The sequence below is a fragment of the Lactuca saligna genome, chromosome 3 (genome assembly GCF_052625555.1).
Source record: "Lactuca saligna cultivar CGN05327 chromosome 3, ASM5262555v1, whole genome shotgun sequence".
In the NCBI taxonomy this organism is placed as follows: Eukaryota; Viridiplantae; Streptophyta; class Magnoliopsida; order Asterales; family Asteraceae; genus Lactuca; species Lactuca saligna.
Window position 1 is genome coordinate 102,123,525 of NC_136419.1, and position 21,001 is coordinate 102,144,525.

The window sequence follows — 21,001 nt, forward strand, 5'->3', positions numbered from 1 at the left end:
CTACAATCTAAATTGCGAGAAATTAGGATCATGTAAAGCATGATCCAACCATGGTGACCTAGTTGAAAAAGATTATATAGTTAGCTATTATCTAAATTAAAAGAACGGTATCAGTTTTTCTTAAGCACCAACTGCATTGGGAATTAAATCCACATTGATCCTTAAGTCGCATTCTAAATTAGCACTAACTGTAAATTTGCCACCTAATAAAGAAGAGATTAGGAACAATTTGTTCACTTCCGGGTTGGCTACTATATCTGGAAAAGATATATATATATATATATATATATATATATATATATATATATATATATATATATATATATATATATATTCCGAAATAAGAAGAGGTAGCACGAATGAAAGGGGAAGCGATCGAGTGTACGTTCCTAAACATACGTACTAAGGGTAGACAACGAAGTTTTGTTACATCTCAAATGTAAAGGCTATTTAAGTGTCGTCTTTAAAATAAATTACGAAACGATCAAGGATTTCCGAAGCAATATTTACTACCATGGTTACTGTTCCTATAATAAAACAATATTCGAAGAATATATATATATATATATATATATATATATATATATATATATATATATTTATATATATATATATATATATACACATATATATATATATATACATATATATATATATATATATATATATATATATATATATATATATATATATATATATATATATATATATGTAACACCCAAAGTCTTAAAGGCCATGAAAGGAAAGAAAGTCCTGATTTTAAGGGTCGACTCGGCGAGTCCGAGCGGGATCCGGGTCAAGGTGTAAGTGGCCAACTGGGCGAGTCGGCCAAGTGGAGTCGGCGAGTCTGGTCTGTGCGAGGAAAACCCTAAATCTGGGACTTTGGGCACTATTTAAGCTCCTTATTCTCTCCATTAGGGTTCCTTAGAGCCCCCCTTGTTCAGAAAAGGAAGCCTAAGCCTCCATTGTTGTGCATTCAAGCTTCCAAGCCATTTTTGGGTGATTTGAAGGAAGAAGGAGGGGAATCAGTGAAGCTTCAAGGATTTGCTTCAGATCTGGAGTTTGTGGAACCTTTCTGAAGTATTGAAGGTATTAAGTCATTTCCTTCCCTTAGATCTAATTTTGGTTGTGAGTTTTGGGGCTTTTAAGCCATGATTAGCCACCCTTATGGGTTAGAAGCCAGATATGGAGTTGCTACTTTAGATCCAAGTGTGCTATGGTATGGAGAAGCATAAAGTATCAGCCATTGAGTTGATTTTGAAGCCCTTTGGACTTAAACCCTAGTTTTTGGCATGTTTTGCCTAGATCTCCTTCTCTACACGTAAAGCTTGCAACTTTACGTAAGGAATAGGCTTAGGAAGGGTAGATCTACAGTTTGGAGTCCATGCATGATTCAAATGTCCTCTGCATGTAAGGATAACTGAAGGGACTCGGCGAGTCCTTTGAGTGGACTCGGCGAGTAGCATGAAGTTGTTGAGAAACTCGACGAGTAGGATGAACAACTCATCGAGTCGTATGAAGATTGCCTTGTATTCGGCGAGTCTGTCCTTGGACTCGGCGAGTCAGGTCGCGAAACCCCAAACCCTTCGAGTTGAGACTCGAATCAGTGAGTCAGGTGGAGACTCAGTGAGTTGGACAGGTCAGGACTCAGAAATCGGTAGACTCGGCAAGTCATGGACTGACTCGGCGAGTCGAGTCGTGAACGGAAGGAATCTGATCATTTTGAACTCGGCGAGTCAGTAGGGTGACTTGGCGAGTAGGGTTGACCTGGAAGGTTGACTTTGACCAGGACTTTGACCTTGAACCAGGGTGGACTTGGTTGTCTTTCGGGTGTCAGTTAGACTTAGTGTTGCATTGATATTGGTAGTTCGGAGAGCAAGGGGAGCAGGAGTTTCGTGAGTTGTCAGGAAGCAACTAGTGAGATCATCAGCAAGTTCAGCTAGTGCAGGTGAGTTTCCCTTTGTGTGAATGGGTCTAAGGCCACAATGTCGGCCCATGTAGTTATGAGTAGAAGACCCGGGGGTTAGCCCTAGGCACACTATGCTAGTATTATTTGCAGGACGAGGTCCAGTAATAGCGGGCGGGTGCCCAAGGAATTGTTTATATGATAATTTATACTTGTTGTCTGTGTGATACATGTATGTTCCTAGTAGGGAGGTGAGTGTGGGCGAGGTCCCATATCTCACTAATAGAAGATTTTGGATGGGGTTCCATATCCCATTAGTAGCAGAATAGGGGCAAGGCCCAAACTAGAACAAGAGTGAGAGTGGGCTAGGCCCGTACCTCACTACCATTAGGAGCGTGGACAGGGTCCCATGACTCATCAGTAGCAGGACATGGGCGAGGCCCAGGATAGGCGAGGCCTTATGACAAAACCAGTTGTTTGTGTTAGTTATGTGTTGTGAAATGTTTATGTGTTATTATTTGTTGGCGGGCGAGACCCTATGACAGGCGGGGCCTAAGTAAAACAGATCTGTATCTGAGCGGGGCTCAAAGCCAGGCGGGGCCTAGAACGGCGGGGCCGTTGTAGTGGGCGAGGCCCGAGGTAGGGGGCGAGGCCCAAGATAGTGGACGTGGCCTAGTATGTGCAGTATGTGGTTATGCGTGGTATGTGGTAGGGTGGGGAACTCACTAAGCTTCGTGCTTACGGTTTTCAATTTTGGTTTCAGGTACTTCCGGTAGCGGAGGGAAGAGCTTGGGGTGATCGCATGGCACACACCATAGATTAGACAACTTGGGAATGTTTACTCTGATAATGAACATGTGTTTTGAAAACTTATACTCATATTATGTTTTGGAATGATGACTTTACTTTAAGTAATGATTTATTAAAAGAAATTTTTGGTCTTAAATTTTGGGTCGTTACAAGTTGGTGTCAGAGCCTTGGTTTGAGGGATTCGGACATGCCCTCGGGCGTGTCTAAACTCAAACTGAGGAATTGGTAAAGAAGTTTTCAAAATGAAAAGACAGTTTTGTAAAAAGGGAGTTTTGATAAAGAAAACAGTTTTAGAAAAGCAAAAAGAATTCAGAAAGATAAAAATTTGAAAAGAGAAAAGAGGTGTGGTGCACGCAATCAATCGAGCTCAAGTAAGTACCCCAAAATACCCATACAAGTCTATGTTTTGATTATCAATTAATAGAACAGCATGTTAGATTAGGACTAAGGATCTGGGGAGGATGCCTTATGTGCCTGTTATATTTGCTTTTGATCTGCATGATAGTGTTGAATAGTCAGTAGTAGGATAGCCTGATTAGGTTATGCCTGAGTTTATGAGTTGTGTTGCATGCTAGTTCAGATTCTTCTTATGTGGATATGATTGCTTGAGTATGTTATGGTTAGATTTTCCCTTTTCTGAATGTTGCTTGCTTTGTGCATTGTGGGATTCTAAGTGATGGGAGTCAGCCATTAGTTGGATACGTCACATCACATGTGATCAGGGTTGAATAATCTCAGAGTGTTGGATTTGGTCCTATTGCATAACTCTTGTTTGAGTCCAACCGTTGTAGGAACGAGTCTTTTACTTGAAGGATTATCTAAGCCTCGTCACATGTGATGGTATCCAGGTGATGGCTAATTGGCATTGCAAGGAGGCCTTAAGCAGCTGAGGACTGGTTTGAGTTGAGTCAGAGGTTTCCCTAGGGTAAGCCTAGGATAAGGTAGTGCTGGGAGCAGTAGAAGTAGAAAAGGGACCTGGTGGAGTCAAAGCAGTTCCTGAGGAAAGTACGAATAGATGTGGAAGGTAGTATGGGCCCGTACTACTGAAAGCAGAGGATCCGTACTCGATTCGGGAAAGGCCGAGATAAGACCGGGAACCTGGTAGTGGGCATGTTTGGTCTCGCAACAGGGAGGAGTATTCTGATAATGGTTATGTCATATGTTTTAGTATGGTGACATTTCAAGAGGGACCAGCAGGCGGATCAGGCGCCGGAGAGGGATTGGGATCGGGTTTAGGGGCCGAGCAACTCGAGGAGCGGATGAGAGAGTTGATATCAGCGGAGGTTACGTGCAGTATTCTAGCTCAGACTCCTGTGATCTTTGGCATGGTCAAGGAGGGTATATTGGAGATTTTGGATGCGAGGCTAGGAGGGTATAGCAAGGATTGGGATTTCTCTTCATTGAGCATCGAGGCATAAGCAGGATCGAAGTGGGGGAGAATCCTCTGAGTGTATAAGGGTAAGAGCACGCAAATCCAGATCGAGAATGTGATTTCTGAGAAGGAAGGGAGGTAGTTCAGCGTTTGACGGATTGAGTAGTTCAGGGTTGGGAGTTTGAGAAACTCCCCATCAGTCCGTGCGTGTAAAAGTTAATAGTGAGTATGTGGTCCGGATTCAGGTTGAAGGGTCGCCTGTAGGACTCGTGTGAGTCGGAATGGAGATCTTGAGGTCAAATAGCAGGAGATATTTTTCGTGTTAGCAGTCAGTGGCAGGAGCAGCATGTAGAGCATGGGATAGTGGCAGGAGAGCCTCGGCTTTCTTCAGCATCAGTCAGTGGTGGAAAGTGATGTAAGATTACGGGGCGGCCGTAGCATTCACTAGCAATCAGTGGTGGGAAGTGTTGTCAGACTACGGGGCAGCCGTAGCATTCTGTAGTAGCTTCGTTAGCGAAGTCGGGGCGAGGCCCTTATCTCCTAGCATTCAGATAGGGATCGGGAATGGAGAATGGATGAGAATGGTAAGGAGTTGCCTGTATAACCATTGAGAGATGAGACCTTGGAAGAGGCCGCTCTAGGATATAGTCGAGTGAGACCCGTGGGTGAGGCCCACATGAGGATAACAGTATAGGTGAGACCTGAGAGCAGGGTTGCTCAGTAGTATGGTTGGGTGAGACCTGTGGGCGAGGCCCATGAGTTTTAGCAGCACAGGTGGGACCTGGTAAGGATCTTACCGTCTAGACAAGGGGATCGGAGATCCTAGGAAATTGTAGTGCCAGCCTGGTAGAATAGATTGAGCGGTATAGGTGGCGGGAGTTTCTTCGAATGTCGCTGGGAGTGACTAGTGGTTGTGCTGGGTCAGCAATCGGTGAGAGTCGGCAATCCAGATATTGATAGGTTGGTAGGGATCAGGATGGACCCGTGATTATTATCTGTAAGGATTGGCGTTGGTCTGAATGACTGAGCGGAAGGCCAGCGAAGTTAGTCAGCTGGTGTTAGAATGAATAGAAGGAGTATTGGAGGCAGATCGCAGGCGGTGGATCATAGCAAACTTCGAGGACAAAGTTTAGTTTTAGTGGGGGAGAGTTGTAACACCCAAAGTCTTAAAGGCCATGAAAGGAAAGAAAGTCCTGATTTTAAGGGTCGACTTGGCGAGTCCAAGGAGGGACTCGGCGAGTCCGAGCGGGATCCGGGTCAAGGTGTAAGTGGCCAACTGGGCGAGTCGGCCAAGTGGACTCGGCGAGTCTGGTCTGTGCGAGGAAAACCCTAAATCTGGGACTTTGGGCACTATTTAAGCTCCTTATTCTCTCCATTAGGGTTCCTTAGAGCCCCCCTTGTTTAGAAAACGAAGCCTAAGCCTCCATTGTTGTGCATTCAAGCTTCCAAGCCATTTTTGGGTGATTTGAAGGAAGAAGAAGGAGGGGAATTAGTGAAGCTTCAAGGATTTGCTTCAGATCTGGAGTTTGTGGAACCTTTCTGAAGTATTGAAGGTATTAATGATGGGTTTTGAGCATTCTAACACTTCCTAAGTGTACATGCAACCCTAATAACCTTGGATCTATGTTTGTCTAATTTGTCATGAAAAGTTGAATTCCAAGGTTATATCCTATCTAGCATACATGGGGAACAATTTTAACATAAAGTATAGATAGAATAACTTACCTTGTTGTTGCTTGTGTTCCTTGAAACCTTGTGAGCCTAGCACCTCAAGTGGTGATGCCTCAAATGCTTCACACAACACCAAATGCTCTTGGAAGAACTTATGAGAGTATACTCACTTCTTCAAATCGGCCAAGCCCTCTTATTCCTTAGTGTATGTTGTAACCGATTTGGGAGGAGATCATATTCCTTATATAGTGTTGACACATCTAGGGTTAAACCCTAATGTGTCATGACTCTTCATTTCCATGACCCATGGGTTTGTAACTCCCATGGAGCATCCATGGAGCATCCTATGGGTGGAACCCAACTTCATGATCCATGGAGCCTTTTAGCCCACTATACAAGATATGGATGATTTACTTAATGAACCCATATATTTAATTAGTTATCTTTTGATCACATAATTAATTCTAAATTAATTCTTGATCAAACTAATCAAATAATATTATTAATATATTAGAACTTATAATATATTAATAATCTCCAAGCATTATTTCTCTCATTTAGTTTATCCAATTGCATGGTGCCATGCAACCCAAATGGACCATGCCGGGTCGGGTCAAGTACATACCAGAAATAGTTATGGACTTAGACACCTTATGCAACAGTCTCCCACTTGGATAAGTCTAGTAACTATTACTGCAAGTATGACTTCAGGAACCGATCGGCAATCGTAGCTCTTTACAAGGTTTCTCGAAACTTGAGAAGATGATGGTACGCCATTTAAGATAAGTGATCATATAATCCTCTGTTCTAGATATCAGTCGGACAAATACATGGAACAATGTCTTACTTATTGTCCAACATTTGTTTCCCGATTTCCGATTTGTTTGACAAAGAACTTTATTGAACACATCAATCTAGTTCTGACCGGGCCCGGTACATAGGTCAAAACAAAATCATCGAGGGGCCCAGATATCAGCTTCTAATCCAAGAAGGAACAGATAAACTTCGACTCATATGTTTGTTCTACTACTCATTGAATTACACATAAGAGCACGATTTTATAACATCGAGTTACCAATGCGTTTTTCGTACAATCAATGCATAACCAACTCGTAAGTAACAAATCATATCTCTAGGTTTAAAGACTTATATGATATTACCGTCTCACGATCACTCGAGATAGAATTCCATGAAGTGATTCCAGTGAGCGTGGGTTGAGTCCAATGCTCAGAACTTTTGAGCACTCATGATTGTTGTAGCCTTGTCCCAGACCTCTACAACCAAACATGACAGTCTTGATTCATACCTACTTCCGACATATGACCGACTGTGGAGGTTTGAATAATATGTTATACCAAACAAAATTATTCTGGAAGTCAAAACATGCAAAAGAAATATAGTAAACGATTGACAAGAGATAGCAACACTTTACTCATAAATAAAACACTTTTATTCATCATCAAATGTCAATTACACTTTACAAATTTCAAGATTATCTAACTACTAAATCTAATATCATCCTTCAGCCCTATGCTCCGAGCATGCTGGAGATGCTTAACCCGAGTCAGTCCCTTCGTGAGGGGATCTGCCGGATTCTCATCTGATGATACCCTCTTTGCCACGAGGAGTCCTTCTTCGATCCGATGTCTGATGAAATGGTATTTTCTGTCGATGTGTCTGGATCTCCCGTGATCCCTTGGTTCCTTGGCTAAGGCAACTGCACTTTCACTATCACAGAAAATTTCCATCGGCTCTTTAATAGCTGGTACAACTCCAAGGTCTCCAATGAAGTTCCTCAGCCATAACGCCTCCTTTGCTGCTTCGCTAGCTGCAATATACTCTGATTCACAAGTAGAATCTGCCACTGTCTCTTGCTTGGAACTCTTCCAAGAAATTGCTCCTCCATTTAGAGTAAAGACCCAGCCCGACTGAGAGCGGAAGTTATCCCTATCAGTCTGGAAGCTAGCATCACTATACCCTACAACTCTCAAGTCATCACTCCCACCGAGGGTAAGGACCCAGTCCTTAGTCCTTCGTAGGTACTTGAGAATATTCTTTACCGCAGTCCAGTGTGCCTTGCCAGGGTTCCCCTGAAACCTGCTAACCATGCTCAAGGCAAAGGCTACATCAGGTCGAGTACACGTCATAGCATACATGATCGAACCTACAGCCGAAGCATAAGGTAATCGACTCATTTCTGCTATCTCAGCCTCAGTGCTAGGGCTTTGTGTCTTACTCAGCTTGGCGCTACTCTGGATGGGCAACTCTCCTTTCTTGGAGTTTTGCATTCTGAATCTCTTCAGAATCTTCTCCAAGTAGGTACTTTGACTAAGTCCAATTAGTCTTTTACTCCGATCTCTCACAATCCTTATCCCCAAAATATAGGCAGCTTCACCAAGGTCCTTCATAGCGAAACACTTTCCAAGCCAGGACTTTACTTCCTGCAAGGTTGGAATGTCGTTTCCTATGAGTAGTATGTCATCCACATACAATACCAAAAAGCTAACTATACTCCCACTAGCCTTGACATATACACAAGATTCATCTTCACTCCTAGAAAAGCCAAATTCCTTGACCTTTTCATCAAAGCAAAGATTCCATCTGCGAGGTGCTTGCTTTAATCCATAAATGGATTTCTCAAGCTTACACACCCTATTAGGGTACTCGTTACTGACAAAACCCTCTGGCTGACTCATGTAAACATCTTCAGCCAACTTCCCATTAAGGAAAGCGGTTTTGACATCCATTTGCCAAATTTCATAGTGATGAAATGCGGCTATGGCTAACAGAACCCGAATAGACTTAATCTTGGCTACCGGAGAAAAGGTCTCATCATAGTCCACTCCAGGAATTTGAGAGAAGCCCTTTGCAACCAGTCTAGCCTTAAAAGTGTGTACTTTACCATCCATGTCGGTCTTCTTCTTGAAGACCCATTTGCACCCTACAGTCTTTCGACCTGGTACATTCTCAACCAAGTTCCAAACTTGATTGTCATACATGGATTGTATCTCGCTATCCATAGCCTCTTTCCATTTAGCAGACTCGGGGCCTGCCATGGCTTCCTCGTAGCTGTTAGGGTCATCTTGACTTACTAGTGTCTCATCACTAATAAGTGTCTCACCTTCTGCAGTAATATGGAATCCATAGTAATGCTCAGGTGCACTCCTAACTCTCGTGGAACGCCTCAGAGGTACAGATTCGTCAATTGGCTCAACAGGAGTTTCCTCCTCAAGTTGAGGGCTAGAGTTTGAAGTTCCTTCACCACTTGACTCTTGAATTTCTTCAAGATCAACTTGCCTCCCACTGTCTCCTTGGCTTATAAACTCTCTTTCTCGAAAGACTCCTCTTCTTGCTACAAAGACCACGTTGTCACTAGGTCTGTAGAAGAGGTAACCAAAGGAATGCTGTGGGTAGCCGATGAAAATACACCTCTCGCTTCGGGGTTCGAGCTTATCATGAGTCTCGCGTCTCACGAAAGCCTCGCAGCCCCAAATCTTGATGTGGTCTAGTTTAGGTACTTTACCAGTCCACATCTCGTGAGGAGTTTTGGCAACTTTCTTTGTAGGGACTAGATTAAGGATATGGGCGGCAGTCTCTAAGGCATACCCCCAGAATGATATTGGTAGCGAAGCTCGACTCATCATGGAACGAACCATGTCCAACAAGGTTCGATTACGCCTCTCAGCCACACCATTCAACTGCGGTGTCCTGGGAGGTGTCAATTGTGAGACAATCCCACATTCCTTTAGATAGTCGAGGAACTCTGAACTAAGATACTCACCACCTCGATCGGATCGAAGCATCTTAATGTTCCTGCCCAATTGATTCTCGACTTCCTGTTTAAATTCCTTAAACTTCTCGAAAGTCTCTGACTTATGCTTGATTAAGTAGACATATCCATATCTACTGTAATCATCGGTAAAAGTCAAATAATAACGATTAGCATCTCTTGTGGCATGTTTGAATGGTCCACACACATCCGTGTGTATAAGGTCCAACAAACCTTCACCCCTTTCACATGAGCCTGTGAAGGGTGACTTTGTCATTTTTCCAAGTAAGCATGATTCGCAACTATCATTTGACTTTAGGTCAAACGACTCCAAGACTCCATCTTTTTGGAGTTGGTCTATGCGTTTCTTGCTTATATGTCCAAGACGATAATGCCATAATGATGCTTTATCCAAGTTATTATTATTAGAATCAATACACAAAACATTATTTCCTAAGTTATCTACAATAGATACAGCTTCATACACACCATCACAAGGTAATGCTTTAAAATAAAGAACATTATTAAAGAAAGCATTAATCGAACCAACTTCATTATCAAATGAAAAGGTGAAACCTTGTTTGTACAATGCATGAAAGGAAATAATATTTCTTGCCATTTCTGGCGAATAACAACATTTATTCAAATCTAAATTTAACCCACTACTTAGCGATAAAGTATAAACTCCAATCTTGGTGACAGGTGTAACTTTCCTATTCCCCATGATTAAGTTTATTCTTCCTTGCTCCACATTCTCACTTCTTCCTAGTCCCTGCAAGTCACAGCAAATATGAATTCCGCAACCTGTATCAAGGACCCAAGATTTCGAATGGGGTGAGTTATTAGAAATGATAGTGTAAATACCTGCATGGTTGGGTTTGACTTTCCCATCCTTTACATCTTGCTGGTACTTTGGGCAGTTCCGCTTCCAATGAGCTTTTTCGTGGCAATAGAAGCATTCAGCCTCTTTTGGGTCAGAAGAAGGAGTAATGAAACCTTTCTTGGTTCCACTTGAAGAAGAGCCATCAAGGGTCCGAGCCTTGGTACCCTTTGAAGATCTCTTTCTCTTCCTCCCTCGACTTTGCCCGATTGCCAAGACCGGAGTTGTTTCTGGAGTAGGAGTGATAGCAACCGACTTCCCCTTAAGACCTGTTTCTGCGGTCTTGAGAAGCCCCTGAAGTTTGCTGAGGGTGACCTCTTCCTTGTTCATGTGATATGTCATGCGGAATTGATCATAGCACGATGGTAAGGAGTGCAAAATGATATCTATTGCAAGCTCCCCAGGGAAGTTCACATTGAGCTTCAGCAACCGATCCACATACCTTTGCATTTTCTGCATGTGGCTCGTGACGGACTCTCCGTCCTTCATCATGGTTGTTATCATGGAGCAGATGACTTCGTACCTCTCTTGTCGTGCACTTTGATGGTATCTTTCCATCAAGTCTTGGTGCATTTCATAAGGGTAGAAGTCTTCATAAGACTTTTGGAGTTTAGCTGTCATGGTGGCTAACATGATGCAAGCCACCTTGGTTGCATCTCTTTCATGAGTATGAAAGTCAGTGATCTCCTGGGGAGTTGCAGTGGACTCGTCAATTTCCTTAAGCTCCTTGTCAAGGACATATTCTTTGTCCTCGTAGCGAGTAATCATCCTGATGTTTCTGATCCACTTATTGAAGTTGGATCCATCAAAGGTGACTTTCCCACATAGACTCATAAGAGTAAAGGAGCCATTAGGATTCGAGCCAGAAGCATTAGTTGAAGACATCTGAAAAGAAGAACGAGTTTAGTTTAGATTTAAGAGAGTCCTTAATAAAACACCCAAATGTAATATTAAGGCTAGGATCCAATCACAATATAGTATAACTTAGAAGAGGTATGCCGTAATCTAAGCTATACCATATTTGAAAGGTAGGTGAATGACGATTCACCAATTTCCACCACGAAAACCGAAATATTAAATATTTAGTTTTTATAGGTTTTAGAAATTCCTAGATTCTTTGAGATCCAATGAACTTTTCAAAGGCATGTTTCGATCTCGGGAGTGCCCTCCAGGTTTTGTGACTGGGATGCCGAGGATTACAAAACGAGGTGTGAAGTAACCATGCAAATCACTTGGTACCTTTAAAGTTTATCACTCAATCGATGTGCCGGTAAACCACACACGCTCCACCAATACTATAATAAACTTTTAAGTCACCCTTTACCTACCTTGTTAAGTCCAAGTTAGTGTGCCGGTTAACCACACACGCTCCACCAACGACTCAGACAAAGTGTAAAGTGTAATTTCATGGATTAGCACCTTATTCACATTTTTCCTAAAGTAACTAAGATTGGGAATTTAATAAACATTTAGTTACTTTATATATTCATCATACTTTGAATGAGAATTTATAAGTCCTTGTCTTACCCGTTCGGCTAACGACCCTCCACCAGTCAAGCAAGCGGTGGGTGAGAATATACACCCATTAAGTCACCATTTTATAGGCAACAACCTTATACCCACCTTATAGACCGGCTTCGTGAATGAGGCGTACTAGCGGTAAGACGACTTTATTCTTATACATATATATATAATTATTAAATTATCATAATATAAGTATAAGGGTTGAATTTTAACTTTTAAAATTCTAGGGGTTGGAACTAAAGTTTTAACTTAACTTTACTTGTTCCAAAACTTGAGGGCAAGTTTTGTAACTTTCAAAACTTTTCATTTCTTGTAACTTATGAGTTTAATAGAGTCATAAAATGAAGACTCTTCATTTTTATAACTCTTGTGTTTTCTTAATGGTTTTTTTAACTCAAGTGACTCTTGGTTTTCCATAACTTAAGGATAAGTTATGGACTCCATTAAAACACATTATGATCAAGAATTAAACTACCAAATAGGTTACAAATAATTCCTATGATCATCTAAAACTTCATAAGAACAAGAACATGAATATGAACATAATCAAAAATTACATAAAACTTTGTAATTTTTGATAACTAGTTGTTGTAAATGAATTAGCAAAACATTACACCACCAAAAACAAGTTTATATTTACTAAAACAGTTTAGGGTAATGTTTCTAATTCATTTTCCAGCAACTGAATCGAAATTCTGCACTCATTCGACCCTACTCGCCGAGTGCATGAACATGACTCGCCGAGTTGGTTGAAGATACACATGGACTCGGCGAGTCCCCCCTATGGACTCGGCGAGTCCGATCGCAGACAGCAAATTTTCGATTCTGTTTTCAACTTTTAAGAACAAATAAGAACAAACAAGCCTAGGCTCTGATACCACTGATGGGTTTTGAGCATTCTAACACTTCCTAAGTGTACATGCAACCCTAATAACCTTGGATCTATGTTTGTCTAATTTGTCATGCAAAGTTGAATTCCAAGGTTATATCCTATCTAGCATACATGGGGAACAATTTTAACATAAAGTATAGATAGAATAACTTACCTTGTTGTTGCTTGTGTTCCTTGAAACCTTGTGAGCCTAGCACCTCAAGTGGTGATGCCTCAAATGCTTCACACAACACCAAATGCTCTTGGAAGAACTTATGAGAGTATACTCACTTCTTCAAATCGGCCAAGCCCTCTTATTCCTTAGTGTATGTTGTAACCGATTTGGGAGGAGATCATATTCCTTATATAGTGTTGACACATCTAGGGTTAAACCCTAATGTGTCATGACTCTTCATTTCCATGACCCATGGGTTTGTAACTCCCATGGAGCATCCATGGAGCATCCTATGGGTGGAACCCAACTTCATGATCCATGGAGCCTTTTAGCCCACTATACAAGATATGGATGATTTACTTAATCAACCCATATATTTAATTAGTTATCTTTTGATCACTTAATTAATTCTAAATTAATTCTTGATCAAACTAATCAAATAATATTATTAATATATTAGAACTTATAATATATTAATAATCTCCAAGCGTTATTTCTCTCATTTAGTTTATCCAATTGCATGGTGCCATGCAACCCAAATGGACCATGCCGGGTCGGGTCAAGTACATACCAGAAATAGTTATGGACTTAGACACCTTATCCAACAATTAAGTCATTTCCTTCCATTAGATCTAATTTTGGTTGTGAGTTTTGGGGCTTTTAAGCCATGATTAGCCACCCTTATGGGTTAGAAGCCGGATCTGGTGTTGCTACTTTAGATCCAAGTGTGTTATGGACTGGAGAAGCATAAAGTATCAGCCATTGAGTTGATTTTGAAGCCCATTGGCCTTAAACCCTAGTTTTTGGCATGTTTTGCCTAGATCTCCTTCTCTACACGTAAAGCTTGCAACTTTACGTAAGGAATAGGCTTGGGAAGGGTAGATCTATAGTTTGGAGTCCATGCATAACTCAAATGTCCTTTGCATGTAAGGAGAACTGAAGGGACTCGGCGAGTCCTTTGAGTGGACTCGGCGAGTAGCATGAAGTTGTTGAGAAACTCGACGAGTGAGATGAACAACTCGTCGAGTCGTATGAAGATTGCCTTGTATTGGCAAGTCTGTTCTTGGACTCGGCGAGTTAGGTCGCGAAACCCCAAACCCTTCAAGTTGAGACTCGAATCAGTGAGTCGGGTGGAGACTCAGTGACTTGGACAGGTCAGGACTCAAAAATCGGTAGACTCAGTGAGTCATGGACTGACTCGGCGAGTCGCGTCGCGAATGGAAGGAATCTGATCATTTTGAACTCGGCGAGTCAGTAGGGTGACTCGGCGAGTAGGGTTGACCTGGAAGGTTGACTTTGACCAGGAATTTGACCTTGGACCAGGGTGGACTTGGTTGTCTTTCGGGGGTCAGTTAGACTCAGTGTTGCATTGATATTGGTAGTTCGGGGAGCAAGGGGAGCAGGAGTTCCGTGAGTTGTTAGGAAGTAACTAGTCAGATCATCAGCAAGTTCAGCCAGTGCAGGTGAGTTTCCCTTTGTGTGAATGGGTCTAAGGCCACAATGCCGGCCCATGTAGTTATGAGTAGAAGACCCGGGGGTTAGCCCTAGGCACAGTATGCTAGTATTATTTGCAGGACGAGGTCCAGTAATAGCTGGCGGGTGCCCAAGGAATTGTTTATATGATAGTTTATACTTGTTGTCTGTGTGATACATGTATGTGCCTGGTAAGGAGGTGAGTGTGGGCGAGGTTCTGTATCTCACTAATAGCAGAGTGTGGATGGGGTTCCATATCCCATTAGTAGCAGAATAGGGGTGAGGCCCAAACTAGAACAGGAGTGAGAGTGGGCTAGGCCCGTACCTCACTACCATTAGGAGCGTGGACAGGGTCCCATGACTCATCAGTAGCAGGACATGGGCGAGGCCTTAGGACAGAACCAATTGTATGTGTTAGTTATGTGTTGTGAAATGTTTATGTGTTATTATTTGTTGGCGGGCGAGGCCCTGTGACAGGCGGGGCCTAAGTAAAACAAATCTGTATCCGAGCGGGGCTCGAAGCCAGGCGGGGCCGTTGTAGCGGGCGAGGCCCAAGGTAGGCGGCGAGGCCCAAGATAGTGGGCGTGGCCCAGTATGTGCAGTATGTGGTTATGCGTGGTATGTGGTAGGGTGGGGAACTCACTAAGCTTCATGCTTACGGTTTTCAGTTTTGGTTTCAGGTACTTGCGGTAGCGGAGGGAAGAGCTTGGGGTGATCGCATGGCACACACCATAGAGTAGACAGCCTGGGAATGTTTACTCTGATAATGAACATGTGTTTTGAAAACTTATACTCATATTATGTTTTGGAATGATGACTTTACTTTAAGTAATGATTTATTAAAAGAAATTTTTGGTCTTAAATTTTGGGTCGTTACAATATATATATATATATATATATATATATATATATATATATATATATATATATATATATATATATATATATATATATATATATATATATATATATATATAGATGTATATAAATATATTTACAGAGTCATTGTCGCAAATGGAGGGGATGCAAGTTTATGATAAATTAAACCACCTTGTCTAGATAACAATTTGAGTGATTAGGAATGATAAGTAATATCACTATTATCAAAATGTGTAATAATTCCAAGATAATGAAAATACATGTGTGGCGATCAAACGAAGTAGTAAAAGAATAAAAAGATAAATTAAAGTTAAATGTTTAAGTCGTCATTAAGGGGATTTTTTTTTTATAGAAATATTAATATTAGGCTTTTTGTAAAATTGACTAATTGTCTAAGTCAAGACAAATACAAGTTTAAGAGGAGTCAGAATATTTATGAAAACAAGTTTGAGAGTTTAGGAATTTACTGAAAATAACAAAGTAGAATGCTATTTTTAAGAAATGAATAATAATACTGATCATTGAAAATAGTGCATTCTTAGTTTAGTGTGTAACAACCCGAAATTCATATCGTTAATTGTAACCCTTTTCGCGACTCGTTCCGATCATCCAATCGCCGTTTCCGATTTCTTTTCGGTTTCCGACCTTTTATTAAGTCGTTAATGTGAATTGTATTTTATGACTTAATAAGTGTCTTATTACCATTAGAACTCATTCTAACGTCTCATATTAATGATCGGAACATTTTTAGAACCAACCATATCGGGTTATGGCAAATTGGCCGGGTACGACCAAAAGCCCCGTCTAACGCCGGTATCGGGTAGAATTCTACCATGTCCCGAACTTGGACACTATTTAAAGTGATTCAAGTCTCCATTTTGAAGCTTTTGCTCCATTTTACAACTATCACTCCAACCTCTCTCCTCAAACTAGATTTTACGGTCAAAATCTCAAGTTTAAGGCTTCAAATCACCAACGTACCTTCCCTAATTTGTTATGCAACATCTTTAGCCCTCAAATTCGAGTTCAAACCATCGGATAGGACCATTAACATGAGTTTACGGCCCTAGAATAGTCCTAGGCCGTAAACTCACATAAAGAGGGTTTTTGGAGCAACAAAACCCTTCCAAACCTAAATTGGACCTTGTATATGGCTAGAGGACTTTATGAAATGGAATTAGAATGCCTCGAACCAAGATTTGAAGCTTTGTATAAGAGTTTATGGCCTTGGAAGGTGCCTAGGCGGTAAACACATATTATGAGGGTTTTTAAGCCATTTAACCCTTCCAAAACATAAACAAGACTTAGATATGATTTTTAGAATATTGGAATTGGACTTAGAACACTTCAAACATAAATTTTGAGAGGTTTATATGAGTTTACGGCCAAGGCATGTGCTTGGGCCGTAAACTCCTCAAAAAGGGGTATAAATTCAATTCTAAGGTGTTAGAAAGCCATCCAACACCACCAAAAGCCTTGGAATAAATCAAAGGACCAACCAAAAATAGTTTTAGGGCTTTAAACACATCAAAATCCCACATTTGAGAGTTTACGGCCATAGAACATGCCCCATGGCCGTAAACTCCTAAATGAATGTCAAATGATGCCCAAAAATTGATTTCTAAACTTGTTGGAATTTTTAGAATCACATGTGATTAATTTTGGGACCTTAACAACACTTATTCTATGAGATATGTGAGTTTACAGCCATCGAACCCATGCCTAGGCCGTAAACTCCTTTAAGTGTTGCATTTGGTGAATTTAATCCATCCCAAGCCTTAGGTAAAACTAATCCAAGCATTTCCAAGTAGTATTGACCATATGTGACCCATTAAACACCATAAATCCCCCCTCTATGAGTTTACGGCCGTAAACTCATGGGGAATGGGTGTTTAGGCTGTAAACTCAGTTAGGAAGTTTACTATTGGGGAGTAAACTCAAATCCCAAGTCCCACGCTTCAATTCCCGTCCGTAGATGTCACCCGGGTCACTCCAAACACCCGTTTTGAGGTGTTTTCGTTCGTTGGAGTGTAACTTCATATCTAATTAGAGTTTGTAAATCTAATTAGATATATTTGTATGACATTTCATTTTACATAGGAATCTCACGTGTTATCAGGCCTCGATTCGACGTTTAGCATCCGAAATCGACTCATATCCGTGTCCGGTGAGTTCATACCCCTACCCTTTTTCAATGGTTTTTCAATGTTTTCAGGGGGGGGATACAAGCAAAAGTACAAGAATATCTTGTACTCAATCACATGATTTCAATTAAATGGTTTCATAATTGTACATTTTAAGAATTGAAAACCTTTTAAACAAACTGTTTTAACTTGCAGAGTTGTTTGTTTTTAACCCGATTTTCAATTCTTATTATACACTGTTATATTGTGTACTTTGCATTTGATTGTTCGCATTTAAACTGATAGAATACATAAACCATTGTCATGTCTGTAATTAAACACCTAGGTTCGAGTGTAATGTCCTTAATAATACACCTAGGGTCGAGTGTAAAAGGACAGCCATCATTAAATAACACCTAGGCTCGAGTGTAATGTCTTTAATAATACACCTAGGGTCGAGTGTAAAAGGACAGATACGTAGAATATAGTCAGTCGTAAATACTACTTTCCTAGTCGAAAAGTAAAGAGTAATCTTAATGATTGGAGACACGTCCTTGTAACACTTCCATGGCACGAGATAGTGGAGGACTAACCCTGTAACCAGAATCTATGTTCGTAGGAGAGCGTGGCTTGAGTGTATAGATTTATGCGGGACTGACAATCCCACACCTAGCTGCTAGCTACAGCCGAACCGAATGGTTCAAGGGTGACAAAAGTCATAAAAAGGATACTGACCATGGTCCGAGTCATATCCAGTCTATGTATGGTTAAGGACTCGCAATCTAGATTATTAACATTTCAGACTCATTTACTAGCTTTATGTACGTAGTAAAGCTAATGTACATATAGGGATGAAAGATACATACACACAGTCAGGAAAACATGGGGTTTTCCTGGGAACAACACTGCACATAACCATAACCAGTAAAGACACACACACAGTCAGGGAAACATGGGGTTTTCCTGGGGAGAACACCGAGCATAACCAAAACCAGTAAAGATATACACATAGTCAGGGAAACATGGGGTTTTCCTGGGAAGGACACCGAACATAATTAGAACTATTAACAGTTCACACACACACACACAGTCAGGGAAACATGGGGTTTTCCTGGGAAGGACACCAAACATAATCAGAACTAGTAACAGTTCGCACACACACAGTCAGGAGAACATGGGGTTCTTCCTGAATAACAGTAGTACGAAATTAGAGAAGTATAATAAGTTAAACAATTGAACTACATTTCACAAGAACAATCATGTTTTAATTAGACATCGTTTACTTTACTTTTGGATTTGGAAACTAACTTTACATAATAAAATATGGGATTTTCTTGAATAATCACTTTTCAGGAAAGCAAAGGAACTCGTACATTTTTAGAAAACTAACCGCTTATGAACTCACCAGCTTTATGCTGATTTTCAAACCGCTTGTATTCTCAGGTCCGAGTTAGACAGGTACCCGAAGACCCTTTTGTGTGAAGTCGGAGTTCTCAGAAGACTCGTTTCGTGTTTTTCATATATACTATGTATCACTTGTAAAACTTATGCTTTTGAAACAAATGTAAAACTTTCATATATGTAATGTAATGGTTGATTTACTTTACTTACTATGTATATTGGATTTGATACTCAACGTGGAGTCAACCCCGAAAATGTTTCCGCCTTCGATTTTCGGGGTGTGACAGATTGGTATCAGGGCCCTTGTTTATAGTGAATGAAGTATACCAAACCTTACATGGTATAAAACTATAAACATTAAAGGGCCTCAGTGCTCTGAATTAAAAGTATCTTCAAAATTATAAGTATTTTCAAAAGTATACAAGTATACCGACCCGCCGAAATCCGTAACTACAAGTAGAACAAAACATAAGTAAATGGATGTTGTACACTTCGGTTAAACCTAGGTAGTTATGTAGTCGTGTCTAGGATCAATATAGCCTGGCCAACTATATTCATTCAAGACACGGCCAACATGTGCTTGGGAGTGACTGTAGTACGCAGCATGCCTAAAACTTACCTAATATCTCAGACATCGAATCGTCGCTGCAGCGAACCATGAAATACTATGGGAGTATTTCTCGAGCCAATCCTTCATAGAAAATCCTCGTATACACGATGTTACTTGTGATGGGTTATGAGCATTCTAACACTCCTAAGTGTACATGCAACCCTAAATACCTTGGATCTATGTTTTCTCTATTATACATGCAAATATGAACATCCAAGGTATTATCCTAATCTAGCATACAAAATATCAATATAACAAGATATAATACATACCTCTTTAATGGTGCTTGTCTTCATGAAGCTTGAGTGCTTAGTGCCCCAAGTGTGACACCTCAAATGGTTCACACAACACCATAAGCACTTGGAATAACTTAGAGAGAAATTAGAACACTTCATGAAATCGTGTAGCCGTCATACATACACATAGTGTTAGTCACGATTTCTTGAGCCATGGGTTTCTTTTATATGGTGGCTATTAGGGTTACACCATGTAACTCATGACCTTACCCATTCCTTATGCTCCATGGATTTTAACCTCCATGGAGTATCCATGGGTCACCCCATGGACTTAGTCCAACATAAGGAATCTTGGATCACAAGCCCACATATATAAGAATGAATGATTTACACAATCAACCCATATATTTAATTAGTCTTCTTTTGATCACTTAATTAATTCTAGATTAATTCTTGATCAATACTAATTAAATAATCTCATTATTCTTATTATTAATATACTAGAACTTATAATATATTAATAACCGTAAGTGTCTTATTTCTCTCATTATAGTCTATCCAAGTGCATGATGCCATGCAACCCAAATGGACCATGCCGGGTCGGGTCAAGTCTTACCAATTATAGTTATGGACTTAGACATTAATCCAACAGTCTCCCACTTGGATAAGTCTAAAACTATTATTGCGTATGACTTCAGGAACCAACTAGCAATCCTAGCTCTCAAAACCTTCTGTCGAACTCTGACCTTGTAGATGAACTCTGATCTTTGTCAACGACTTGTCCATTAGATAAGGGATCATATATTCCTCCATTCTAGATATCATATGGACTGAGACATGGATTATAATCATTCTCTCTGTCCATTAGTTGTTTCCCGATTTCCGATTTATGACGACTGACTAATTGAACAAATCAAATCAGTCCTGGCCCGGCCGAGCACTTCCATTTGTCATCATCAAATCAGTCATGACAGTCTTAATTCATATCTACTTCCAACATATGACCGACTGTGGATGGTTTGAATAACTTAGTCATTCCGGAAGAATAACCTGGTTTATTCGGGAAGTCAAAACATGCAAAGTGAAACACAATAATAATTGAATCCAATATGGTCTCAGAACTTATGAATATAAATAAAACTCCTTTTAGTTATCACCATATGATTACACATTATTCATTGTATATTGTTTCAGCTATCAACATTATTCTTGAATTTAAAACAATAGTTGTCCCATGCTCCAAGCATGCTCACTATGTTTTTCTAAACACTAGTCATGCCATACACCAAGTATGCATAATA